General features: G+C 40.4%; 1 long non-coding RNA gene across 1 annotated transcript; it reads right to left on the bottom strand.

The window, feature by feature from the left end:
• Positions 1 to 19,275: 19,275 nt before the first annotated feature.
• LOC310761373 lies at positions 19,276 to 26,641 on the bottom strand. Its single transcript, XR_014547442.1, has 3 exons — positions 26,567 to 26,641; positions 20,450 to 20,530; positions 19,276 to 19,325 (listed from the first exon to the last, which is right to left on the bottom strand). It is a non-coding gene; the product is annotated as an uncharacterized lncRNA (long non-coding RNA).
• Between the last annotated feature and the right edge of the window lie 386 nt (positions 26,642 to 27,027).

The raw sequence follows: 27,027 nt of genomic DNA on the forward strand, positions 1-27,027 counted from the left end.
TTCTACTGACACAAAGACCCACAAACCATATTTTTCTTTAACTTTATCTCATTCCCTTACTTACCCAGTCAACTGTTGTACCTTAGGATTCTCCTGTTTGCAGCCTCTTTGCACAGACCTGCAATAAGGACACTTTGTGGACCATGAAGCTGAATGGAGCCTACCGTCCATGGATTGTGTCCAGCAGATGCTATGCAAAACCCCAGTATATGTCTGGTTGGCCTTATTCAACGTATTGGATTTAATGTGTGTGAGCATTTTTCCTTCTTTTTAGCAGCTATTGCTACCATGTGGATTCTCCCAGTCAAGTGCTGCCACCTTTAGCTGTTGTTGTTTTTCTAATCAAAAGGGCTCCTGGACCCTGGTCATATTTCAGAGATGCAGAAAGATAAGGGTTCAAAGAAGGAAAATGCATCTGCTGCTACCCCAGCAAGTGTTTTGTCATTTCATGAAAAAAAGCAGCCTTAGCAAAACTCTAGTATCAGAATTGTGTGGACAGCACTTAACTAGACAGAAAGGTTGACATCTTCTAATTTCACTTTTCTTCAGGAAACTAATACAAAACCTCTATTCTACTCGCCACAGCTAATGCCTTTGAAGCAGAAAGACAAAACAGAGTTGGTGTGTGATGCAGGTTCTCAGGTCTTGGGATATGGCCTATTTTGGATGGGGTTGAATTCCCCTGGAAAGAACAGAAGCACAGCTTGGTTGTGTACCCCTTGATCCACCACTGTTGCTTAAGGCCCAGGTGACCACAGTGGCTAGGAGTGCTGACCTTAGATATATGGGTAAAAGAGGAACCTCTCCAATCCACTCTGAATTTTTTGTAGAAACTATATCTAGGATAGGAATATATATATAGCCAATAGAAGAGAATTCCTTGCCTAACACATTTTACAGTCATAATAAATTTCTGTACAAAGTTCTACAAAGGGAGATAAAGAAGAGGTCTTGGCTGGGCTTCCACACTATTTGAGTACAAAATTTGTGATTCTGGCTTTATAACCAGAAATACCTGAGTCCTGTCTTACTGTAATTATATTTGGAGAGTTTTAAAAAGGTAGACTCACTTCTCCCTAGATGTTGATTCATTCAGGCTTTTACCCATTTTCCCATCTTAGCATCTCAATCACTCCTCCTGTCCCTACTAATTAAACCTCATGACTGGGCTGATAAAATATAAAAAGGAGACACTATTAAAATGCATGTAGTAGGTGGTCTGTGCTTCAAGTAAATAAATAAATAAATGCACCAAAGAGACCTTATCAACTGCATCTGAAGCATAAAAAAAAGCTGAGACACCTCATAATTTCCATGCACTCTTAATCTACTTTGTGCAAATTACACACTCAGACTTTTCTAAATTTATTGTAATTAGGCCTATATATTACAAAGGGACTGCTCACACAGCTCCTACCTAATCTCTCATTTATATGCAGAATAGCAGAGCTAAAGAGTTTAGGATTTTCACATGTAATGCTCTTTTTACCTAATCAAGTTATGCAGCTTAGTAGCTTGCTTCCCTGTGGTTCACACACATTTTTAAAATAAATCAGCATAGTCCTAGCCAGGCATTAATGCTATTTTCGGCAACCTTTCTCTATTCGCTGATTGTTCACCGGGGACACAGTAATTCATCACTCAGAAGTAAATGGTGCATGAGTAACCCATTTTAAATAATCAGTTTATAAGAGAAGCACTACAGAATCCAGATTAAGTTTAAATGAAGTTATGTATTTCTCCATTTTCTTCTTTAAACCACATAGCAGTGCCATGGGTAGTGGGAAAGGATGTCTCTGCCTGGGTAATTCTCTAGATTACTCTAGATTTGTGAGTTCATGTTTCAATCACTGGATGAAGTTTCCATTTTTCTGATGTTCCATGAGATTAATGCTGGTTCACTTTCTCTTTCGCATTCATCCTGTCTCGTCATACCAATCCCGACACACTAAGTGTGCTAGGGAGGCAGCAATCCCATAATATGTTACTTCATCTTTTACATTAATGGAACATAGCCAGATGTGTTATGGGCTGGCCATTGCTGATCTGGCTACACATCTAAGCTTTCAGCCATCAGGAGCCCATGCTGCACCAAAAAATATAGAACTATAACAGACAACATTGGCTGGGAAAGTCATGGCATACCACTGCTTGGAATTTTGAGACGCTCTTGAAAAATCTAACCAGTTGCATAGTTGGGTAATTTCAGCCTCTACACTTCATAGTCTTATGCCTTCCCTCCTTGAGATTGTAATGTGTAGCACTATCCTTTTTTTTCAAAATGTAGTAAGCCATCCCCATGCTGTGTTTGGGCACTCTCATGCTAATTTGTTGAATTCAGACCCTGGACTTCTAACCAAAGTCTTGTCCTGATAGCACTACTGTCATCAACATTCACTGATCAACCTCAGCCCATAATTAAGAGAGCTATGAGTTTATATGGAATTGCACCTGCAGTGGCTCGTATTTTAAAAATCCATAATACTAATTAAATAGTCATTTTAGCTTTATATTATATTTATTAAGACCAAATAAGTAATCATAAAGATGGCTTTTGAGTCGACCAGAATTTTAGTTTTGTTAGGCAGAAGCACTTATGCATTTTTACATTTGTATCAAGCATTCTAATACAGATAGAAGTTATTCAGAACTTTTGAGAAATTCACTTTTAGTATATAAATGTCCCTTTTCACTATGCAACACAGCCATTATTTTATCCATTAACATAACAACATAAATTTTGTAATGCCAAAAACAGACTTGCTAAAAGATTTCCAACTCTTGGGCTTTTTGAACAAGACCAAACCACAATCTGTTACGGTTATTAAACGTTATGTTTCAAACCAGGAAAATAAATGTGTAATACGTAGGTGTGTGTTATTCAAACCTGCCTAAATGAGGTGGAATAACTATCAGGAACATGGAATGGATCAGAACTGTGTACACTCTGATCCATCTCTACGTGTGTGTTAATATAAATAAAAAAATTCTCCAGTAGCACTTAGAGCCGGGCTCCCCAGGCTTGCGGATAGCAGCCTGCATCCCGAAGCCTGGGGCCTGAGCAGCCTGTTCTGGGGCTTCCCCCGCCCCAGCCCCGCGCCTGGAGGGGAAATAATTTTTTTCCCTTTATCCCCCCCCCCCAAAAAAAAACTAGGTGTGCCCTATGGGCCAGTGAACCCTATAGGGCGAAAAATACGATAAGTTTGTTCTTGGTATAAGCTTTCGTGTGCATGCACACTTCTTCAACTGAATACAAAGAACTTTTACCAAGAACAAAGTTAGTTGGTCTCTAAGGTGCTACTAGACAATTTTTTATATATATATTTTGACTGTGTGTTAACAGTTGGACCAGCTTATAAGTGGGGATTCAAATGCCACTGAAAGCAACACAGGGCAGACAGCCCAGCAGCCACATCCATTCCACTCACCATTTGGATACACAACTGATTTACACCCAGTTCCAATCCAGCTATTGATCTGCAGAAAACTGCTTGTGAGCTGTATTGCGCTGACTTATTCTGCTTGGAGGGACTTCCTTCTGTGCCCGATTCCTTGCAATAATGCCAGGTTCTCTACAGGCTCCCATAGGCGCTTTCATAGTTGTCACCATTTGCAGCAAGACAAATATAAAAGACCTGCTTCCGAATGCACTGTAGTTTCTTACTTGTCATAAAGAAAAATAATACAGGCTTTATGCTCCAATATTAAGGACATTATCTTGCATTCTCCCTAGAGATAAGGTGATCGGAATGCAGGAGACACACAGAAGTTCCCCGATTTGTTTGTTTCCTGTGATTTTGCTTGATGTTCTTGCTTGGGGAGGAACAGAAAAAGCCTATCAATAAACGATTTTAATTCAAGACTTAAGGAAGCTTAAAAATATATATGTATTAAATGTATAGATTAGGGTTGTCAAACTCAAATGGACTGGTGAGCCAAATTCACCATCCACCACTTATTCAGGAACCACACCTATAATTATAAATTAGTGACTGAAAAAATATCAATTCCATCTGATTTCAATCACAAATGATACATGAAATGCTAAAATTAGATACTAACCTCAATTAGATGCTAAAATTAAACGGTTGCATCTGTTAGTCACTAAAATTAGATACTGGCTTCTATTAGATATTAAAATTGAGAGCGTGGGGAGAAATTGTTACTGCAGCTGTAGCGAATGATATGTTCTTAAACATTGTTTGGATTTTGGCAAACTGAAACCTTGAAGCCTTGAGAAGGTTACAATAAATTGCAGCACCACACCAGGAGTCCAGATTGGCTGTATACCCCTCACACCAGCAAGCCCACTGCAAGCCGGGATTTCTCTGGCTCCTGCTTTGGCATAAAGTAGCAGCTGCTGGGAGTCAGACCTTTTGTCCTATGAAGACCATCGTCAGCTTCCTAGTCCCTCAAGGGGCACTACATGCCACATTGAAGACCAGCTAAAGTGCCGGCTGTAGATGGATTCCCCTGCCCTGTCATGCGCAGCAGGGTGGGGGTGCTAACCTGTGACTCCAAATCCCCACCAGCCCCAATGGACATGGCCAGTGGTCAGAAATAAGCCCAGTAACATCCAAGGGGATCACAGGTTAACCCCTTTCCCTCCAAGTACACAGTGCAATTCTGTACATGTTGACTCAGAAGTAAATGCCATTTGCCCGATAACAAATGTTGGAAATGTAAAGAAAATGAAGGTACATTCTTTCACCTTTGGTGGATGTGCCCAAAGATTAAGGCTTTCTGGGAGATGATATATAATGAAATGAAAAAGGTATTTAAATATACCTTCCTGAAGAAACCAGAGGCCTTTCTTCTGGGCATAGTCAGCCAAATGGTGCCAAAGAGGGATAGAACTTTCTTTATGTATGCAACAACAGCAGCAAGAATACTCGTTGCAAAGTATTGGAAGACACAAGACACTGCAAAGTATTGGAAGAGTGGCAGATGAAGGTGATGGATTATATGGAATTGGCGGAAATGACTGGCAGAATCCGAGACCTGGGAGAAGAGTTGGTGGAAGAAGACTGGAAGAAATTTAAAGACTATCTTCAGAAATACTGTAAAATCAATGAATGTTAAAATGATGTTGGATTGAAAATAAGTGGCATTAGCAACAAAGTTAACAAGAATATGCAAAATTGAATTGATAATGGATGAAAATATAGAGTTATAATATGTTAAGATACAGAGTTAAGATAAATGAAAGAGGGTAAGGATTTGCTGATTTGATTACTTAAATGGGAATACAAAAAGGGGAGGTGTGAGGAGGCCAAGGAAATAAGATAATGAGTTTAAAGTTACAAAAAATGGATTTGTTTTTAATTCTTTTTTAGCTATTTGTCTTCTGTGTTTTGTATTTTTATTCTTCTTTTTTCTTTTTCATGTATTTTTCTATGTTCTTTTTTGTATTTCTTTCTTTTTATATGACCTTTTTTCATTTTGTAAATTTATGTTTTTGTAAAACTTCAATAAATATCTTTAAAAAAAATAGAAGTAAATGCCATTGCATTCAGAGGGCCTTACTCCTAGGCAAGTATGTGCAGGATCAATACCATAATCACTTAACACTGCAAAGACACCATTGATTTTGCATCTCTTTAAATCTCACAAGATTTCAAAGGGACCAGGGATATTGTTAGAATCTACATATATGATATTGGACTCTTTTTCTTCTTCTTAAGCATAGAAAGCCAGCTGAATAGGAAAAAAATGACCAGAATGTTTTTGCAACCTAGTTTGATCTGCAGAAACTAGTGGCTGAAGATTTTCACAAAACATAGATAAGTTGATTCACTTACAAATGTCTGAGAAGAATATTATTTTATAGACAAAGCAGCCAATAAAACAAGAATGAGTAACTGACTTGTTTGATACATTTTAACTCTAGTCTAGTTGCATCCATGGGGACTATTCACGAGAGGCAAAGGAACCAGGGTTGTCTTGCCTCATAAATAAGGCAGAACTAAAGTGATGGGTCCCTTTCTTTCACTCATCAGGCAAACCACAGTCTGGCTTCACAGCCCTGAAGTTCTCCTTTATGAAGTGCTGCACAGACAAAAACAGAGAGGAAGAATAAAACTAATATATCTTTGTTCCCTTTCCATCACAACAATGGTATCATTAAGAGGTTATCCTCAGTAGATCTCAGAGATACAGTGGTACCTCGGGTTAAGTACTTAATTCATTCCAGAGGTCCGCACTTAACCTGAAACTGTTCTTAACCTGAAGCACCACTTTAGCTAATGGGGCCTCCTGCTGCCGCCGCGCCGCCAGAGCACAATTTCTGTTCGCATCCTGAAGCAAAGTTCTTAACCTGAGGTACTATTTCTGGGTTAGCGGAGTCTGTAACCTGAAGCATATGTAACCTGAAGCGTATGTAACCCGAGGTACCACTGTAGTACAAAGGGACACAAGGAGGAAATCTGCAGGCTCCACTATGTGGTCTCCACTTGCACAATAGATGACATGTTCCAGCCTACTATAGCTTTGAATTGCCATTATTGTTTTATGTAAAACGATGCCAGCAGAGAATCTTAGAAGTAAGCAGACTTACAAAATTTCAGGCAAGGCAGGAGTCTCTTTCCCGGTCCTACCTGGAGATACCAGGGACTGAACCTGGGATCTTTTGCGTGCAAAGCATGTGTCCCATGACTGATCCATGACTCTTCCCCAGGAGTAGTTTAAAGATAACTAGCCATGTCAAGAAACAAGAGGACGGAAGGAGACTTGGAGGAGGAGAGGAGAGAATTCAGACCCCAAAATGCTCCCTCTATTAGAAACACAATTGAGTCTGAAATGTTCCCCTCGTCATAATCTACTAACGGAGAACATCAGAACACATTTCCTCAAGATCAGCATTGTTACTCTGAAATATATTGGGATCAATTATTTCCCAAAAGCACATGAGTTAACTTTTGCAACTCTCCACCCCCAAACTGAATTCCTCAACAGAAGCAGTCCAGGCTGTGAATATAACATGATTCCACCCCCAGAGCCACTATGAAAGCCAGGTCTCGGTGGAAAACTTTTTTTAAAAAAATATCTACATAGAGCTGCAGAAAAGTCCAAAACAACACCACCACCACTCACAAGATAGATTCCTATATATAATAGTATTGCCACATTAGGATGAACTAGAGGATGTAAGAACCAGAAATACAAACTACAATTTACATCCAATCTTAATCCAAACCAGTATAAGGAATTAGATTATATGCCTATCTTAAATGAAGCCCTTAATTTAGTCCTGAGTAACATATCTTATTTATTTCAATGGGATCTAACTATAACTATCTTTAACTATTCTTAGGCAAGAATGTGTGAAAACTCCTGCAGTGCTAATCCTGAATTTGCTGCCATATGTCTGAAAAAGAGCCTAAAACTGCTGTGTGCTGCACTTTCTTTCTTGGCAAAAGCTGTTTAGTGTCACCATTTTCTGGTAGCCCCTCAGACAACAGTTAACCATGATTTTAAAGTGTGAGACTGATAACAGAAAAGGATAGGTGGTAACAGCAGTAAAACCTGCATCTTTTCCCTTATCACTGTGACAGTTCTTTTTACACTTCACTTCACTTCAGAGTCAGACCACGTTCTTGGTATTGACCTTGTGTGTGGGAAATATATCTGTGTTTGGGGAAAGAAGTGTCAGGCAGAAATGCTTAAAAGAGTTAAAAGGGGGCCTTTTAGAATGTCTGGAAATAATACTATCTGAAAGTCACATGTGTATTAAATCACACAAGTCAGCAGTATTATAAATGAGCACTATTTTCAATTTAACTTACATGCCAGTTCTCCCCCCCCCCCTTTTTCACGTGTGGGTTTCTTTTATTTAAATTTCTGCAAATTAATCCTCTTATTTTATCATCAATAAGAGAGCAGCATGATGTAGATGAGATCCACAAATAAGCATGGGTCCATGGGTGTAATCTGCAATCTTTGACTGGAGAAGAGAGCAAGAGGGGTGTGGATGTTTGTGTGTTACACACAGGCAGGCAGGCATATGCAAGGTGACAGTGCAATTAATTTTTAAGAAGCTGTCTTGATCAGGCAGCCAAATCAGGAAGATAATTGAACCCTTAGCGACCTGCCAAAAATGGCTTGGTGGGTCGCAAGTTGTGTAAGCCTAGTCTAGGAAACGTTCTTGCACTATCACAATTTCCATAGAGCAGTGACCCAAATAACATAATTTTGTAACCTTGTTTCCAAGCTGATGAGCTGCACCCTGGCTTTGGACAATGCATCAGGAGTGGCACCAAATTCACCCATTAAGCTGCCTGTTTGGACTCCCATCCTCTTTCGACTTCAGATTCATTTCTCCTGTGACTGTTCAGTACCTTGATGATCTTGACAATTTTGTTTTTACTGCACTTTATGCTACTGCATAGCGCTGGAAGATCAGCAGAACTACCTGGTTGCCTAAGCAATGTTTTGCCTGTAATCTTCATAACCAGGCAACTAGCTTGATCTTTAAGGAAAACAACAGTGCAAACAAACACGGAAGAAACATATTGAAAGCACATTGATTGGGGGGTGGGGGTAGGAGAATTTAACACACAAACTCCTAATCCTCTTCCCAAATTTTCTTCTGACCAATTGGCTCAGCCAAATATTACAGTGAGATTATTAACCTGTGAATCTACATACACCCATTCAAGTGACTTCTGTAATTTGTCCACAAAGCCATTATCAGTATGCAAGTGCTGAAAAAGAAGAATGAAACATGCCCCTGACCCAAGGGCAAGAGAGAATTGGTATCATTGACTTATTCCCTGCAGTCAAAATTTTAATATGGTACAAATTGGATACCATTCTGTGATTCATCCATACCAGTTCTGTGTTGCTTTAATGGGCATCTTTACATTTTATAAATTAACATCTTTGCAATCCAAACTGAGACCATATGCGAAGTGCTCACATTTCCCTAAAGGAGTCCATCTGTAGCAGCTTCTGTTCAACCCCTTCATCAAATCTTGCTGTGATTACATAAACCATTGCTCTGGTGCAGCCAGTATCAAACAAACAGGCTGCAAAGCCCTGCAGAGTTCTCTCCCTTGCTTGTTCATATATCAGGCAGTGGATTTCAACTCTGTTCCTGATTGTATCATTTCCTAATCTGTTCCTCCAGTGCTTCAGCCATACATGCGAATCTAGTATTACAATCTCTCGATTTCTGCCACCATCTCTCCACCAAGGAGGCAAACAAAGGGAGCTATTTCCTTGCAGCTGCTAGAAACTTAAACACCCCATTGAAATTCTGATAGTCAGAAATGCACAAAGAACTTGACAGAACTTGAGAGAGAGCTGTAATACTGATGGTGTGGTCTCTGTGCCACAAGGTTAGCAACAGAAATCTGAGCCAAATTACCACCCTCTTAGTGATACTTCCCCCTCCTCCAGTTGCCCATATAGAAGCAAAACAGTGTGTGAAAGGGCTGACTTTTGTGGCAAGGAATGCTACATTGTGTGAGGGTCTTTCACTTTCGGTTCCATTATTAAACTAGCACTCCCCAAAACCTATGGCTAATGCCCACTGAAGTTATATCTGGGCTGCATATAGCATTCCTCATGATTGTATGCTGGGGGGGGATGTTTAACCCTACACATTAGTTTGGCTGTGTGGCGTTTGCCTCCTAGGACGGGTCATAAGGAAAGGGTTAAAATGGGTGTGATGTGATTGGCCAGTGAGAATGCAAGGGGTGAGTAAAAGTTAGAGTGGGAAGTTTTGAAAGTCAGTTGAGGTTTGGGAGTTGAGAGTTGAGGTTTGGGAGTTGGAGAAGTAAGAGGGAGGAATAGGCAGTGGGTTGGTCGAGTTGTATTGTGAGAGACTGAGAGGAATTGTTAGGTTGAGTCAGATAGATAGTTGGAATAATCACTTTGGAGTTGTTAGGAACTAAGATTAAGAAACTGACAAGAGAAAAATAAACTGAAACCATACGCTTGTTCCTGCATTTAAAAATAAACTTGATTATTTGTTAATGTTAACAACTGTCTGGACTCCGTGTGTCCCCGTGAGAAGCGGGGTGGTGGCAGCAAAGAAAGCAATCACAGTGGTGGCACAGGGTCAATAGACTGTCAAACGTCCGGGGACCCTGTGTGATCGCCACAGGCTGTTTCCTACTTTACATAGGAACATGGGAAGTTGCCTTCTACTGAATCAGACTGCTGGTCCATCCAGCTCAATATGCTGAATGGCACCAGCTCTCCAGGATTTCGGACAGGAAGTTTCTCCCAGCCCTACTTGGAGATATCAGGCACTGAACCTGAGGCTTTCTGCATGCAGAACAAATGTTCTAGCACTCTTTCCCTTACAGAACAAGGACTGTCAGTGTGAGGGGACAGTCCTTTGTTTTGAAGGAGCCTCCACTTGAAAGGCTGTAGGGTTCAAGTCTAGTTTAGAGGGGATAGAATCTCAAACACTACTCATGTTGCTGGCTTGCTGGAAATCTCCTCTCATGACTTTTCCCCACGACCCTATTTCTCGCCCTTCCTCTTCCAGTCCAAAAACATAACAGACAAAGAATTCCACAAGAGGTCACAAAAACCAAGCAAAGGATTAAGAGGAAAGTGTTCTTTGTTGTTGCATTGCAGCTTATGCTGTGCTTTTTTCATGTGTTGCAATACAGTATCTGGGTTGCAAATAAGAATAGTTTATTCAACTGACTAGGCTTTTAGCATGTTCAAAGCTGCCATTCTTGCATAATTTGACTCCTTTTTTGCTTTTCTATAGTGGCTACTGTTTCTAGTTTAACCTGCAGTTGAAAACATTTGTTTTTCACATATGCTATTTAAGTAAGAAGATGTCATTGTCTTCTAGATTTCACAGGTGTTCAATTAATACACATAACAAAGGTATAAATAAGTAACACCTATTTTTTGTTGGCTTTGGTTGGTTAAAGAACAGGCATCAGGAAATGGAAAATTATTTGTAAAACTGTAATTTTAAAATCACAGGTGTATATTGCTGAGACACATCTGGCTACAAACGGTTTTCTTGTTTTATGTCATGGTCGGTTAATTACCCTGAAATAAATATGACAACAATTTACATATTTCAGAATGTAGTCCAATGCTGTGAAGGGTGAATGTACGCCTGAGCAACAGTGTTAAAGGAAATGAGGGCATGATCACCTAAGCATCAAAAACTACAGGTATGTAATGAAAAATCCTTCCTGGACTGATTCACATGGTGGGATATCATGAAATAGAAGTAATCTCACCACCAGGCACTCCTGGTGAGATTTCAAAGCCCTGCAGGATTGCAATATCATACAAGCAAGGGCACTACCATTCATATCACACTGATGTCAGGGAATTGAATGCACACCAGACACCCAAAAATATTGGATCATGACCTTGATTTACAACATTCTCATGAACCTGCACTATTGAAGACATGTCCTGTGTTGCTCAGCAGTGTGAGCCCAATAGGTGAGATGAAGTTGTTGTGGGGGATAAACCTGCCATGCAGAGACAAATGTAGATATTAATCAGCCAGACAGAGAGAAATCAGGATTGGTCTGACAGTTCCAAAACAGACAAGTTACCACAAAGAGTTCTTTGGTGTTAAGATGTAAGGAATGTGTGGGGAGAAAAATGCTAGCTGAAATATACTCAGAGTCGAGAGTGGATTTCATGCTCTTTATTCAGCTCATAGTGGTGAGGAGGAATGGAAGTTCTCCCAGAATGTCTGCTTTATATACATTATTTACACAATGGGCCCCACGTGATTAGCTAATTCCGGGATTCTCCTGTAGGCCAATCAGGTTGCGGATTCACTTCCACCTGGAGCTGGATTGGGTGGCTCCTGTGGACCAATCAGACTGCTGCAATCTGGATCCTATTATTCGAGGACCAATCAGACTGCTGCATTTTGGATCCTATTCAACTCAGTACATAAAACTAGCTTTGTCCTTTGTCCTTTACTCTCCACAAGTTGTTTGGTGAACTTAGGAAGAAGTGAAGAGTCCCCAGTACTCATGAAGCCCCCACCCCTTTTTTAAGGAAACAGTTTTCCTTTAAAAAGGGTCATGGCCGGGTGTGGATTTGAATCCAGGTCTCTCAGTATTAACTGAATACCCTACACCAGTGGTGGCCAAACATGGCCCTCCAGCTGTTTTGGGACTACAGTTCCCACCATCCCTGACCACTGGTCCTGTTAGCTAGGGATGATGGGAGTTGTAGTCCAAAAACAGCTGGAGGGCCAAGTTTGGCCACCACTGCTATACACATTACTCTACACAAGCTGTGCTACTCTTCCCCCAGTGGTTAGTTACAGCTATGCATGTCACAGAAAGCAGCCTGAACATATGATCACATGAATATTAAATGACAAGATCTGGACCAGGGATCTCAGCCAGATGGAGAAACTCCATAACATCATTGCTTTTCTACAACGTCTGTGGCTATATTTAATATTTGTTTTATTTATTTTGACAGCTCAGTCAGGCATCCGTCAATAATTCTTCAGGGACAGGAAAGGAAAGAGATCTTAATTTTCCTTTTAAAACAAGGATTTAAGGGATGGGTATGTGGTGAAAACTGAGCAGTCAAATCCATACTTTGACAAAGAGCCTCAGTCTTTAACTTAGGAGCACAGATAAAATCCACAGATAACATGAGACATGTTTTCTTTCCATGTGGAAAAGAGAGAGTTATGTATTCCACTAGGCAACTCAATAGTTGTGCAGTGGGACTTCCCGGTCTTTCCATTGTGACCCTCCACTAATCTGTTCTGGTGTGTTGGGAAAACCACCAAAACAGCAGGTGGGGAGAAGAGAGGGGAGATTGTTCCAGCAGGCAGGGAGGAATGTTTGCACTGATGAACCAATTTCCTTAGTGCTGCTTTGAATGCAACCCCTTGATTTTAAAAATTCACAATAGGGAGCAGATTGTGGCTGAAACTTTTACCCCTATTACCCGGAAGTCAATCTCACTGAATTAAATGGAATTTCCTTAGTACACATGGTTAGGATTGCAACCTTAGCACATCTAGGCTGCTTCTGGCATCAAGCAACACTTGAAACAAGAAAAGCAAAGCGTTACCGATCAGAAAAGCTGCAATTAAATGTCAATGAATGTGTAAATAATGTGTATTGCAAAGCAATTTATGTATCTATTTTTACACACAATGTGTGCATGTTTTGCTTTGGGGTTTTTTAAAAAGAATAACAACCTTTCACTACAGAGAACTATGATGAAAAGTATTCACAGCAAGATCTGAACAGCAACAATGGGCTCAAATGATAGAAGGCAATCCACTCACAGTCCGTTTTCAATGAATTTCTTTGACACTCGTATGAACAAATATGCCTTGGGTACCTCAAAAGCATAGCAAGGGCCACAAAACCTGCACCCATCCATGATAATTCCCCAAAATGTTCTCTTTCCATGCTAATTGAAATGCAGTTTATTTTCTTGTTAATTAAAGAATAATAAAAAATAAAAATGGGGGAGAATTCTTTTGGCACAGCACCATAACACACATATTTCTTATAGCTAACTTATCAAGCTCCAATAGCTAGGCAAACTCTGAGAGTCTTGTGTCAATATGAACGTCTGAATTACAAAATACCCGGTGCGGGGGGGAGCACTGCCCCCGGCAGCACAATCCCGGAGGGGTGCCATCACGGCTGCCCCCCTGTCTGCCCTGGGTGCCACGCCCCCGCAGGTGGCATGCCATGCCCCCAGGACGTGCACCAGCCACGCCCCCGCTTGCTCTCCGCCCCCCCAGTGCCAGACCATGAAGCATGAAGGAGCATGAAGGAGTTTATCCTTGAGAAGAGCATTCCACAGATGCAACACCAAAACTTAAAATACCTTTTCCATCCAGCTGTTCCATTAGAAGCCAAATGAGAACTAGTTTTCTGAGAATTTTCAGAAAGGTAGTCATATTGGTCTATTATAGCACCTTAGTCTTGGTTAAGACTAAACAAACAAAAATGGCATAAACTCCACAAGTTGTCACAAGACTCTAGTACCTGTGAAGTTAACAAAAGCAAGACGTGAAAATTGTATAGATTTGAATTCATGTTTCTAATGTAAAAATTTGCCTCAAAATTTACTGCCATTTCTTTGATTGTGTCAAGGGGAGGCATCAAAAATGCAATAGAATTATCACATGCTGTATACATGTAAACCAATTTGAATGTGAATTAATTTAAATTAAGTGAATTGGCTGTCAGAGGACCATATTAGTATCATCTGGAACAGGTTAGGTCATGTCTAAACGTAACTGGGACTGCAATGAAAACTAGTTTGACTGATGTCTGAAAAGCATTTCACAGATATTTTATGAGTCTCTAACAGAGAGATTCATCTCAGATGCAGGCCAGGAAAAACAAGGAAGAGTTCACAACAACAGAGGAAAGATAGGAAAAGAAGTAATTGTGAGTAAATTATGGAGTCTGCATCTTGTTTATATGATAGTGAAAGGAAAGTGATGGCTTCAACAATAGCAATGAAGTATGATCAAAAATACTGTTATTCCATCACAATGACTTGGGTCAAATTTACCTTTTTGTGAGAAAAGTGCTTATATCAACACTTACAGCTCAATTTCACACACACCCATTTTGCTTACACTGTAGTTTTACAAAACTATGTCTTAGCTTTTAGGGTGAACTGTACATAGATTTTCAAAGAAATTTAGCCACCTTCAGGTATTCAGGTATTCAGGTATTCAGGTTAAGTAAATACCTGAGGGGGGGCATGGGCAAGCTGTGCCCCGCCCCTGTCATGGTCCCATTCTCTCTCATTATGTTCATCAAAGGATGCGGTTGAAGAGAATTTTAAAAAAATGTAAAAGGGCTGTAATATTCATCATATCCCTCTTCGAGCCTATGATGGTGATGCTATGATGTTCGCCTGTCTGTTGTGTTTTGTTAAGTTGCTTTTAACTTGTCACATAGCATCTAGAAACTTCAGGTCTGTGTGCTTATGATTAGTGACAGACCAGATTTTATACCTGTCTACTGGTAGTTGTCATATTATTGTGAAAATTCAGTTGTATCAGTGCAGACCCCTTCAACCCTTCTTTAGAAATACATCTGAATCCATATCTTTCCATCATTCAATATCTCAGCTTTTCTTTCAAATCCACCTCTGTATCTATACACACATACACACACATATAAACACACACACACACACACACACACACACACTTGGGGTCTCTCTTTTTTCCAGAATCATGGAAATCAGAAACCATTCACAGATGATTAAATCTGTTGGTGAAATAATAACCAGTGTTTATGAAACACCAGTTTTGAAGATGTATAAATTGTATTGATTGCATAGTATGGCAATATAGCCTAATAAAATATGATTCTGCCTCCATTCCACTTTGCTGCTATTGACTGACCTTACTAGGGTACACAAAATAGTTTCTGCTATGAAAACTGGAGCCTGACCATGGATGTCTATGCTGTGGTAACAGCTTGAATAGATTAGGAAATTGTAATCTTTATAAGGCTGCAGATTGATTGGGAGTAGCACATGCCCAAACAAATAAATGTTCTCTGTATAATATATGGCCTTCTATATGTAACACAGGGATGAATGAAATCCCAATACTCTTCCCCAAACAACGGGAACTGGCTTTGAGCTGTATCCCTTTTCCCTGGTTCCAATGAACAACCTGCAAGCTGTCCCTGCATGGATTGGCCTGTTAATAAGCTATGGTTCACTTCCACAGTCCCAAACAAACAGCAAAAAAAACAGAAGGTATATATGTAGCTCTCTGGAATAGCAGGATTTAATGATTTCTTGGTAGGTCAGAACGTTGTGCAGGCTATGACACAGGAAAAGGTGCTTAAAAGTCTTGTTATAGAAAAACAGGCTCAAAAAACCACTAAGCCTCATTTGTAAATCACAAAGCATAATCATCAACTTAGAATAAAGTTTCATCTTTGCAAATCGAAACAATATTCAGTAGCCCTAGCTTCTGTGGTTTTGCTATGGCTAATCCCATCATTGCTGTGTTATGTAGTACCATATGACAAAATTCTCTGGCTGCTAGCATAATTTAATTCATTCAGGCTTCTTTTATGAGGTTGTTTTAGAACACAAAAGAAACTCTTAATGAAGTCTCCTGTGGCAAACTAAATGAAAGAATACATTTGTTTGATTGTGCAAATGAGAAGTTGCACTCTATGGTCCATTTCACTCTTGTTTTCCTTATTCCCCACTGTTGCAATATTGAATCTATTATATTACTTTTGTCAATTTGGTTTTGCAATTTAGTATACAGCTGACCAGATAATCTCTAGTTATTTTAATGATGGGTCCTCTGATGTTGCAGTCAAGATATGAAAGCTTGCTGAGCCATACATGTTGTTGTTTTCCCCCAAAAGAAAACCTAATGTAACTTTATTTTAATAGCTATCAATATATTTGATAGTGCTGGGAGCATTTTGTATCCAAGTTGAACTCTGGTGGGTATTTTTGTTACTTTGCCCTCATCTTGTAGGATGTGTGTGGAAAATTTATAGGCCAAAGGGACAAAGCCTTTCTGCTCATCAGAACCCATTAATTATGCCAGAGATTTTGATAGATGAGCAGCAAAGTCCAAACAAACGTAATGCTACACACACACACACAAAAAAAACCCCCAACCCACAGACATATACACACACACCTTATTTGTATTTTTCATTTATACTTACTACATTTATATACCACAGTTTTCTCCATGAAACTCCAAGAGGTGTATGTGCTTCTCCCCCATTTCAATCTCACCATGCTAATCTTTAAAATTAGGCTAAAAGATAGTCAATTTATAACTTTGGAAATGGAACCTGCATCTCCATGGTCCAAATCTGACACTTAAACCTGTACACTACACCACGAATTCACTAGGTGGCTTTACGCAGGCCACTATACCTTAAACCCAATTTTGCTATATATATACCCACACCTCCACATGCCATATGCCTGCTGGAATGACCAATATTTTGCTAGCTATTAAAATAAAACAAAAGCAAGAACACATACAAATCCAGAAAGAAAAATCAAGAAAAGTAACTTCACCAAAGTCATGTTATTCCCTCAGACATCCTGAAATGCCTTGTGAATTTTAACTAAGATAAACAAATATGCTGAATGATGGACTTCTCTGAGGACAGCTGCCCATTGTGGTACCACTACAGAAAAAGTTGCAAAATTTGCATCATCTTCCTTATTTTGCTATGAAGCTTGCAACAGTCCAAAACAGAAATTTAATGGGAGAGAGAAGGGGAACAACAGCCAATGAGGCAAACAAATATCTCTGCTGAGCACCCATGAAGTTCAAGCGAGCATTAAATGCACCAAAGGGTAAAAATAGGGGCCACTTGCTACTGTGGACTTTCATATGTCCTAATCAAATAGTTTGTCCCTCAACATTTCCAGTTTAGCAAAAAAAGAACCACATGAGAAAGGGAAACTGAACAATAAGACCTGTCAAGTTGCATTTTGTGTCAAGAGGTATGCTCAGTGATGACACCTGGGCTTAAGTGCTGTCTGCTCGCATCAGTCTGATCGTGCACTGCTTGAGAATCAGATTAACTGCCGAGGTCAGAATTGCATTTGTAAGCTCCATCAGACATCTGCCATAGGTACAAACAAAAGCAGCACCAACACAGGAGGTTAATTTCTAAAACAGAGGTGCTGAGAAACACAAGAACCCATGAATTGCTTTACTGGGTATGACCAAAGTCCATCTAGTCCAGCATTCTGTTTTCAAATCTGAACAGAGCAGTGACCAGGCCCATGCTCTGGTAGTTCACCAGTAGCACATGACAGTGATAGACCTTCCGCTCTTGCTTATCCCCCTGAGGATAGGGAAGGGCCAGAGTTCAGTGGCAGATTACATGCTTAGAATGCAGTCCCTGGTTAGTGTGATATCAGGAAGAAGCACTCAGAGATCAACTCAATATAAGGCAACTTCATATGTTTATCTTTGACATTGATATTCAAGATACATACTGCCAGTCCATTCACTGCCAAGTCTAATTGCCACAGAAGATCATAAACTCAAGAATGGGTGAGCTGGCTTGGGCTATTCATCAGCTAAAGCAGTTGGTACATGTTTGTGAGGACTCTGCTACCACATCATATTGACCTATAGTGATCTGTGCAAGCAAAGCTAGTAGCTATAGAAGTCAGTAAACCCTGGAGTATGTAATGAAAGGCAGCCTACAAATGTAGAAATAAATACCTCAAAGACAGGTCTTTATCCCCACACACAAACACATTACGAGGAAAGCATCAGAGATTAGAAGCTGCTTTGACTTTTTCAGCCTCATGACTGGGAATACTCAGCATCTCTTAAAAAGCTAAAAATTCCCCTCCTCCAAATTTGGTATGTGGGCCTTGACCAGATTTGATTGTGCCTCATCACCTAACATTTTGAATCAATATGCAAACTTGAGGCTTCTTCAACTTTGCAGCACCTGGGCCTGTTCACCTCTTCTTTCGCAGTTCTTTCCCTCAGACTTTCCTTTTCTACATTTCTCTGGACCAACACCTCTGTCTTCATTCATTTCCCATTTTCTCAGCATGCTACTCATTTCTTTCCCAAGTCTCAGTTTTCTCTCCATCTTTAGGACCTCAACAGCTCAACCCAGAGCTCAAACAGTGATGTGCATCTACTCTTTCCTAACTCTCCAACATGGTTTCCATTGCTTACTGCTTTGCATTACCCCTCATTTTAGTATTTTTGCATGATTCTTATATGATTCTTATATATTTAAATCCTGAATACCCTTTCTTTTCTTTAAAATCCTCAAGTCATTCTGCAAGCATCATCATCACCACCTACCGCTACCTACCTTAGATTAAGGTGCTGGTTTTACTTTAATTTGTCCTGAACCTGCTCCTTGGACAAATTTTTAAAGTGCTTATATTCAACAAGCCAGAAAAGTAACTTGTGAAGCTTTTTAGCATGATATATTCTATGCAATCTAATTTAATTCTTGTCTTTGCAGTCATTAAATCTTCTAGTGTATTTTCATAAGGCCTGTTTGCAAACAGGTGTTCCTTCCTTCTGTGAACATTTATGGCTAGCTGCATCCTTGCATTCGCCACACTGGGGGCTCTTGTTTTGAAAAGTCTGCTTTGTTATCGTCACTCAGGTGAACTGGCATCAGGGTTCTGGCTGCAAGGTGGGAAAAAAGAGCTTTAGAAAACAGACATGGATTCAGGCACTGGGGTTAACACAGGATCAAGCTTACTTCATTGTAGTCGCTCACAGCAGTGCATGGATCACAGTAGGCTCCCTTATTATCTGCTTTACCTTCCTCACCATCAGAATTCTTGTTCTCAGAGGCAGCCCAATCCTCCCAACACTGGCAAGAAACAAATTCCACTTAAGTATATGGGGTCTGATAACAGCAGAAACCTCAAAAGAACTGGGTTGTTGGTGAGAGTTAATAACACCCTACTGTGTGAGTGAAGAGCTACATGAAATAGCCCTTTGTTAACTAAAGAACGGCAGTCAAGATATTTAGCAAGGTTTGAACAAAGACTTGAGTAAAAAAAGAGAGAAAAGAACTAAAGGAAAGACAGCAAACAGGTCTTGCAAAGCAGCATGTTGGAGAGTATAGACTCGTCTGGCTGCTCTTTGGATTTTCTTGTGTTTGTCCCAGTACTCCCCAAACCCTGCTAGATTCCCATATTTCTTGCACTTCTCTATCACCTCAGCTGTCTCCCTGTTGCGGAGGACCACCAGGTGAGCGCTATGCATCTTCACCTCTATGCCTTTCTCCTTTAGTGCGTGTACTTAGCAGAAGAGTAACAATAACCATGATCACAACAGGGATAACCAAACAAAACCACCGCCATGAAATGTTAAAGCTAGTTGCTTGAGTTAGCTGAAAGCAGAATTTGAAGCCAGTTTAGAGGAGAAATATATGATGAATTCCACCAAAAGTGACATTTGAAGCAAATTTGGAGCCTCCCTCAAATGATTCAAAACATTAAACAGTTGTAATAGGATCACCAACGTTTCTCAGGCAGGTAGTCTCAAATCCATAGTTTGGAACTCATGGGAAAAGATGGAGTATATTTCTGAATAACTACATGCATAGTTATTTGACAGAGAGGTCATTTCCAAATTGTGTTTCCTATCTCTAAGGTTCTGATATATAAAAATCAAGTGTTCAACATTTTGCTGCCTGATCCTGATAGTATAAAGAGGGAACATGAGGCTGATGCCCCCCCCCCAAGTTATTTTATGCCTGTACTCGTGAAGAATAACTGCTTGCATACACAAAAGCAAATAAACTGTTACATTTCTCCTTAGCGCTGTAAAAACCTGGGCCATCTGTAGCTCATCCTTTTCTTGGTCAATAATAGATGAACGAAGCCCTGAATACTGAATGGATAATCCATCAAAGACAACCAAGGGCATAATGCTTTCTCAAAGCAATTTCACAATCAAGGTAGGAATTGCACTCATTTGACCGCCTACCTTGTTTTATTTCCCGAAGCATAAATTGTCACATGCAAAAGCATTAGCCTCCTGAGGGACATGGTGCTGTAATCCCAGCTCCTTAATTAGAAGAATGGGAGAGTAAGAATTAATGACGTTTCAAGTGACATTGAACAAATTTTAGGTAGGCTGGTATAGTCTCGTCCACAAAGCCTAAAATAATACAGTAATTGGAGCAAGACAAGCAAAGATGAAAACACAATCTTCATTTCATTTAAAACAACGGAATTTTAACCAAATACACTGTTGGGAAAATTGAATTTACTGCCCTGGCAGCAAAAGCTAATAGGGTCAAGTGAAGAAATGGAAAATTGTATTGTGACACTGTGCATGGCAGTTTTGTTATTCTAAAATTGGCAAATATACCACTTTGCGTTTTCAAATCAGAAACGTAAGACTCGGTCCTTCAACACACTTGCTCAAGAACAGTCCAGAGCTTTGAAACCCATCAGTAAAATGTGCATTGAATGAAAGAGCAAGGCCTTTTCCGCTGTCTTTCTGAAACTTGAAGTTGGGTTAGTGTGTATCACACAATCTGTAGATGTTTGCATAAAAGAGTAATCATACTATGAATTTTTGAATTGATTCTGTCAGGAGATTCTAGAATAAAAAGAAGAAGGAAAAGGAAAAAATGCACTTTTTCATACAACATGCAATTACCATATTGGCCCTAATATAAGCCGCCTTTTTTCCCTTCCAAATTCTGACTGTGAAAAGTTAAAGTGCAGCTTGTATTTGGAACTGAGCGCTGCACACCCACCTCCTGGCACTACCACCCTGAAAGGGGGATGGGGGCGGTCGGCGCCGGCTTGGGCAGGTAGCGCCGGGAGGCAATATTGCCAGGAGGCGGGCACATAGCACACTTGGTACTGAGTGCTGGCGCTGGCTTGGGGAGCAGGGTGCCATGCGCTGGTGCTGGCCACCCCCCATTCAGGGCGGTAGTGCCAGGAGGCGGGCAGCACCCGCAAATAAGCCTCGAATTTTAAAGGTGTGGCTTATTTGCGGGTACAGCTTATATTTGGGCCAATTCTGTAATTTATGGAATTGACTACCACAAAACATGGTGACTATTTATATTAAAGGCGGGAGGAGAGATTAGTCACATTAATGGACAAGCCTACAAACAGCTGTAAGGCATGATTACAAGATGGACCCTCCACATTTAGAGGAATGCTATACACCTAAAGGTCATTGTCTTCATGCCGTGATTTTGAACTTCCTGGAGTCATCTAGCTGGCCACTTGGAAACAGATTGGTGAAGGGTTCTGGACCTTTGGACTGATACAGCAGGCTTCTTCTTGTGTTCTTTTTTGGGGGATAGTAAGTTCAAAGTTCACCTTTTTAGGTCAGTTTGTGGGGAACAGTGCAGCTGCTGCTTTTTGGTTTTCCCTTTCCTTTCCTGCCCTGCTGCTTTCTCATTCTGCTTTTTCTCTATTCTAAAATTCTGTCTGGTCTACCATCATGCACAACATGACTGGCGAGGTTAAAGGAAGGCCTGGTTATGGGAAAGAAGGCTGGATTCCCAGCCTGGCTGGCACTGCTGCCTTCCTTCTCCCCAATTGGCCTGGAGATTTACTGCTGCTGCTGCTGCGGCTGCAAATCAGATGGCTGTTAGGATGCAGGAAGGGCAGTGCACAGATGAGGCATGTGGGCAGAAGTGGTGGCCAGCCAGCCTGTGGATCCACAGCTGATACTAACACATCCCAGGCAGTGAACATGAGCCAGCAGCATGCAGGATGTACCTCAGAAGCAGCAAATTGGCCCAAAGCAACAACACCCCCCAAATCCCTAGGTTACACTTTACCCCTATTCCTGGCCTGCTCCCTATACTGATTGACTATATGTTTGAGGTGGGCAAAGAACGAACAAACGTTTCATGTACTGGCACATATGGGCCAACTCTGGCCACTGCCCACTCTACAGAGAGGCTGAGGGGTTTTTGTTATTGTTTGGCAAGTTCTACAGGGGATGGGGTGTTTGGCAAGGTCTGGGGAGAGAGGGGATTGGCAAGTCTTAAGGGGGTGAGGTGGGTGGCTAGGTATAAGGGGATGGGTAGAGGTTCAATGAGTTCTAAGGGGAGTGTGGGTGGGGTTTTGGACCACCAGATATGTACCATGCCAGCAGCGAGGCAGAGGGAGACATGTGTGCCAATCTATGAGGGGTTAAGTACCACCTATGAATTATTTTTAGTGTTACTTCTCTGTTCCTCACTAAGATGGATTTGAAAGTGGGGCTGATGCCATAGTTTGGTCCAAGCATCAGCATCAATAGTGCAGCCAATTTCCCCACATCATCCTGGTGCCATTTAAGTTGTTAAATTTTGCATCCAAAAGAAATTTGTACAAAGATGAAAATACGCCTCTTGATTTAGTATTCTGCATTTTAATTAATGTTTCGAAAAAGGTTAAGTGTCAAATAGCACTGTCTGAGAAAGATTTGCTGCTTGTTAAGTTCTGGAGTTGGTGGTAGAGTCTTCATGGGAGAGTTTGGTTTCCTCTTTGGTCTCTTAGTTGCTCTTTAGAGATTGGGGTTTTATTTACATAGGGATTACAGAGAAGTTTTATACCTTTGACACTCCATCCCCTGATATCGTAGCTATGGCGTTTATTGAATGTTGACTAGTATACCAAGGGAAAGTGTGGAGATAGTCCAGGAGCTAAGCAAGGTGGCTTTCGTGTCCAGCATTTGGAAGTCATAAATAAAAATCTGTTTTGACATTGGGACAGGATCTAAATTTGTTTTCAAAGAACCAAAGACTATGTAATGTTAGACCATCTATTATTTCAGGTCTGGTCTATGGTTTATCCTCATCTTCCACAAGAAGTGGAATTGCATGGGCAATTTAGTTTGTGTTATAATGTAACTCTAGATTTGGAATACTCCATCCGCCACATTTTGTGTTAATGAGTAATAGTTTTGTTGCTAGCCAAGCTTTGTGGCAGTGGTTTTTGATGAAGGACATTTTTTCCAGCTTTGCCTTGTCGTACTTTATTAAGTTGCAAACTGTTAGAGAAATCATTATATCAAAAGCCTTACAGCCAGTAAATTAATATAATCTCCCGCTACTTACTGACAGAATGTTTCTGAAACCTTGTGATAATGGCTAGGGGTTTAGCACTTTTTTTTCAAAGAATGGTAATTCAACGAAGCTTAAAAGATATTTTACAGAATGGCCCTGTTTGACTAAAAGATAACTGTCATAATCAAAACTGACAGCAAAAAATAAATCACTTGTGGAGATTATCAATAGCATTGACAGTTCAACTATCTAAGTGCGTCCTCTCCCAATAAGGAATGTGAAAGGAAGGAAGGAGGGAGAGAAGGAAGGAAGGAAGGAAGGAAGGAAGGACGGACTCTGGCCACTATCCAGTAGAAGGTAATGTGCTCCAGGAGCAGATTTAGCTGCTACAGGATTGTGTAAAATACAGGGCATGTATCTGTAGAACTGATTCATGGGAGGACAGGAGGACAGGATAGAGCATGAAAGTAGTGTGTGGATATAGTCTTACTAAGAAGAAGACTACTGAGCAATACTGGGAAGTGGAAGGGATCATAGCTCAGTGATAGAGCGCATGGTTTGCATGCAGAAGGACACTGATTCATTCCAAAGCAGCTACAGTTAAAAGGAACAGGTAGGTGGTGACATGAATGACCTCCTCGGAGCCTCTGAAGGTCTTGTGCGTAATGTAGTAAGCAATCGTGGGTTAGATGGGCAAGCAGCCCGGCAAATTAAGCTGGTGGACTATGCCGAAATGGCTAAAATGACGAGAAGATTCGGAAATCAGGAAGACCAAAATTTTAATAAGGAATGGGGAAAATATATAATTTACCTTAAATACCAATGTAAACAGCTAAAATCATTAGTAGGATTGGAATAACACATGTAGTTTAATGGTGAATCTTGGACATAATGGAGACGTAAAAGATCCGGGTAATCATAAAAGATGCAGGAGGAAATGACTAACAATAGGACCCACAAAGGGAGGAGGGATATGTGATTGTAAAACTTTAATCTGGAAAACCAAATGAATAAATTTATATAAAAAAAGACGGGCAAGCAGCCCTACCTGCTATAAGGCTGCATTCTGTGTGCTGGGCAGCATTGCGACAAATCAAGATTAAAGAGGGAAAAAGTAGTACTTCCCCAATCCTCTCAGTAAAAAGTGTTGTTTGAAGGCCTTTATTGGTCCTTTAGATGTTATTACCAGGATCCAAAGAATCTTGCAACTAGTTCCCAGCGTCTAAGGTAACGCAACAGAGTGTGGGGAGCCAGATAATGCACCCCCAATCTTCCCACTCATGCAGTCGACATTACATGTGGGATAATGTCTGAACAGTGTTCCTGTGCCATTTTTCAAAATTATTTGTAATCATAGATCAACCTTCATGCCAGCATTTTACAATACATAATACAGGATAAAGTGACAGAAGGTCATTACCAGCATGCATGCAGTCAGCCCTGTGCTATCTCTGCTTTTGCTCTTTCCCCTTCTCCTATTTTGTTTTTCCCTTTATAAATATTTTAATGTGAGCGTTTGTGATTTCTTTTATTGATCATGGCAAGTCAGCCCAGAAATGAAGATGCAAAACATGATTGCCTGTGCAAATGGGATAGAGCAGTCCAGAGAGACTCCTTGTGGATTTCCTTTTCCACCTGCAAATAATGTAACAGAAGGACCTTCGTGGCAGATCATAATGAACACAAACCAGGAAGGAAATGACAGTCTCCTCTTCTGGTCTCCAGAGCAAACAAAAACCACAAAATGAGTGTGGCTGTCTAAGTGTGGAATTGATTGGCCTGCACAGAGGGAGGGGGGGAATGAAAACAGACAAGGCTATATCCATCAATATCCTCCACTCTCTTGCTCACACACCGCAGTGCACTGGCTTCAATGCTCCCTGCCTCAGAAACTGAGAATAATCCCATATTGCTGCCTGCCTGTAAACTTACTGTGCGTCCCATACAAAGTGAAAATGGCAATATAACTGCCCTTAATCCAAATGTCCAGGCTGAACTGATTTGTGAACCAGATTTGTTCCAGACTAGCAGGAAACAAAACTTTTTTTTACTTCCCACCCCATTTTCCAGGGTGTTTTTATTTCTCCCCCTCTGCTGCATATTTCTGTCTCTTATACCATAACAACAATATTCTCTAATTCCTTCTGTTGCTCCTAATTCAAATCCTGATTGTGAATTCATCATACTGTAATATTTCTTTAAATAATCCAAAAGGGTCCTCCATTCTCCCACAAAGCAATCATCATTAGAGTCTCTTATTTTGGCTGTTAATTATGCCAATTCCGCATAGTCCATCACCTTACTCATGGGTAGGCAAACTAAGGCCCATGGGCCAGATCCAGCCCAATCACCTTCTAAATCCAGCCCGCAGGTGGTCCGGTAATCAGCATGTTTTTACCGGAGTAGAATGTGTCCTTTTATTTAAAATGCATTTCTGGGTTATTTGTGGGTCCTGCCTGGTGTTTTTACATGAGTAGAATGAGTGCTTTTATTTAAAATGCATCTCTGGGTTATTTGTGGGGCATACAAATTCGTTTCTCCCCCCCCAAAAAAAAATATAGTCCGGCCCCCCACAAGGACTGGGGGACAGTGTGGACCGGCCCCCTGCTGAAAACGCTTGCTGACCCCAGACCTTACTTATCTTTAGTGGGAACTTCTTCCATCTTTGTGCACAGAGAATCCTATCTGCTTTTGTTACATGCATAAACAACTTAATCATCTTTTTTTTTTTGAATCCCTAGAATAATCCCTAGAATAAAAGCTTCAGGTTTGTTTGTTTTTTTGTATAATCACTTGAGCATGCACATATAATTGGGCAAGGTAAGAACAAGTCATTCTGATAAAATTCACTTGAAAAATAGAAGCAGTAGCAGAATCTCCCCCACAAATTGGATAGATCCCTACACATAAAATATTACCAAACTTACACAGCACCCCAGGCGTAAATGAATCAAGACACACAATATTATAATTAAACCAATCAATCTATAGATTGGCCCTTTTAATTTCAATACATAATGAATTAACACAAGATAAATGTGAGGGTGCATACAGAAGGAATCTCCTATTTAACCTACTTGTTTTCTCTGCTCCTTTGTCAGACAGCTAGCCTTCAGGTTGTAGATCAGATCCTCATTAGTGACTGAGTGCTTGGAAAGGCTGGCCTGAAAACAAAAACAAACAAACAGTATTTCCACTTCCTGTTTCCAAGTGCTTTGATTTAACAGTTTGGTTTAAATTGTATATTTAAAGGATTTCTACATCTGCACTTCAGCAAAGTTTCCAATGCAGTTTACCAAATCAGGTAAAATACAATTTTAAAATATAATGCATTACATAGTGTTAACATGATACATTAAAAACTCAGGGGAGGAATAGAAATGTGGATGCTTGAAAGAATAACGGTGTTGGTGCCAGGTAGGCGTCCCCAGAGAGGGAATACCTCACATGAAGCGGTGGGTAATTTTTCAGCAATTTTTGCAAACACATTCCAAAACCCCTTTTTGCTTTCCCCTCTCCCCTTTGGTTCCTTTTTCTC

The sequence above is a fragment of the Podarcis filfolensis genome (genome assembly GCF_964270895.1).
Source record: "Podarcis filfolensis genome assembly, chromosome: 4".
Lineage (NCBI taxonomy): Eukaryota > Metazoa > Chordata > Lepidosauria > Squamata > Lacertidae > Podarcis > Podarcis filfolensis.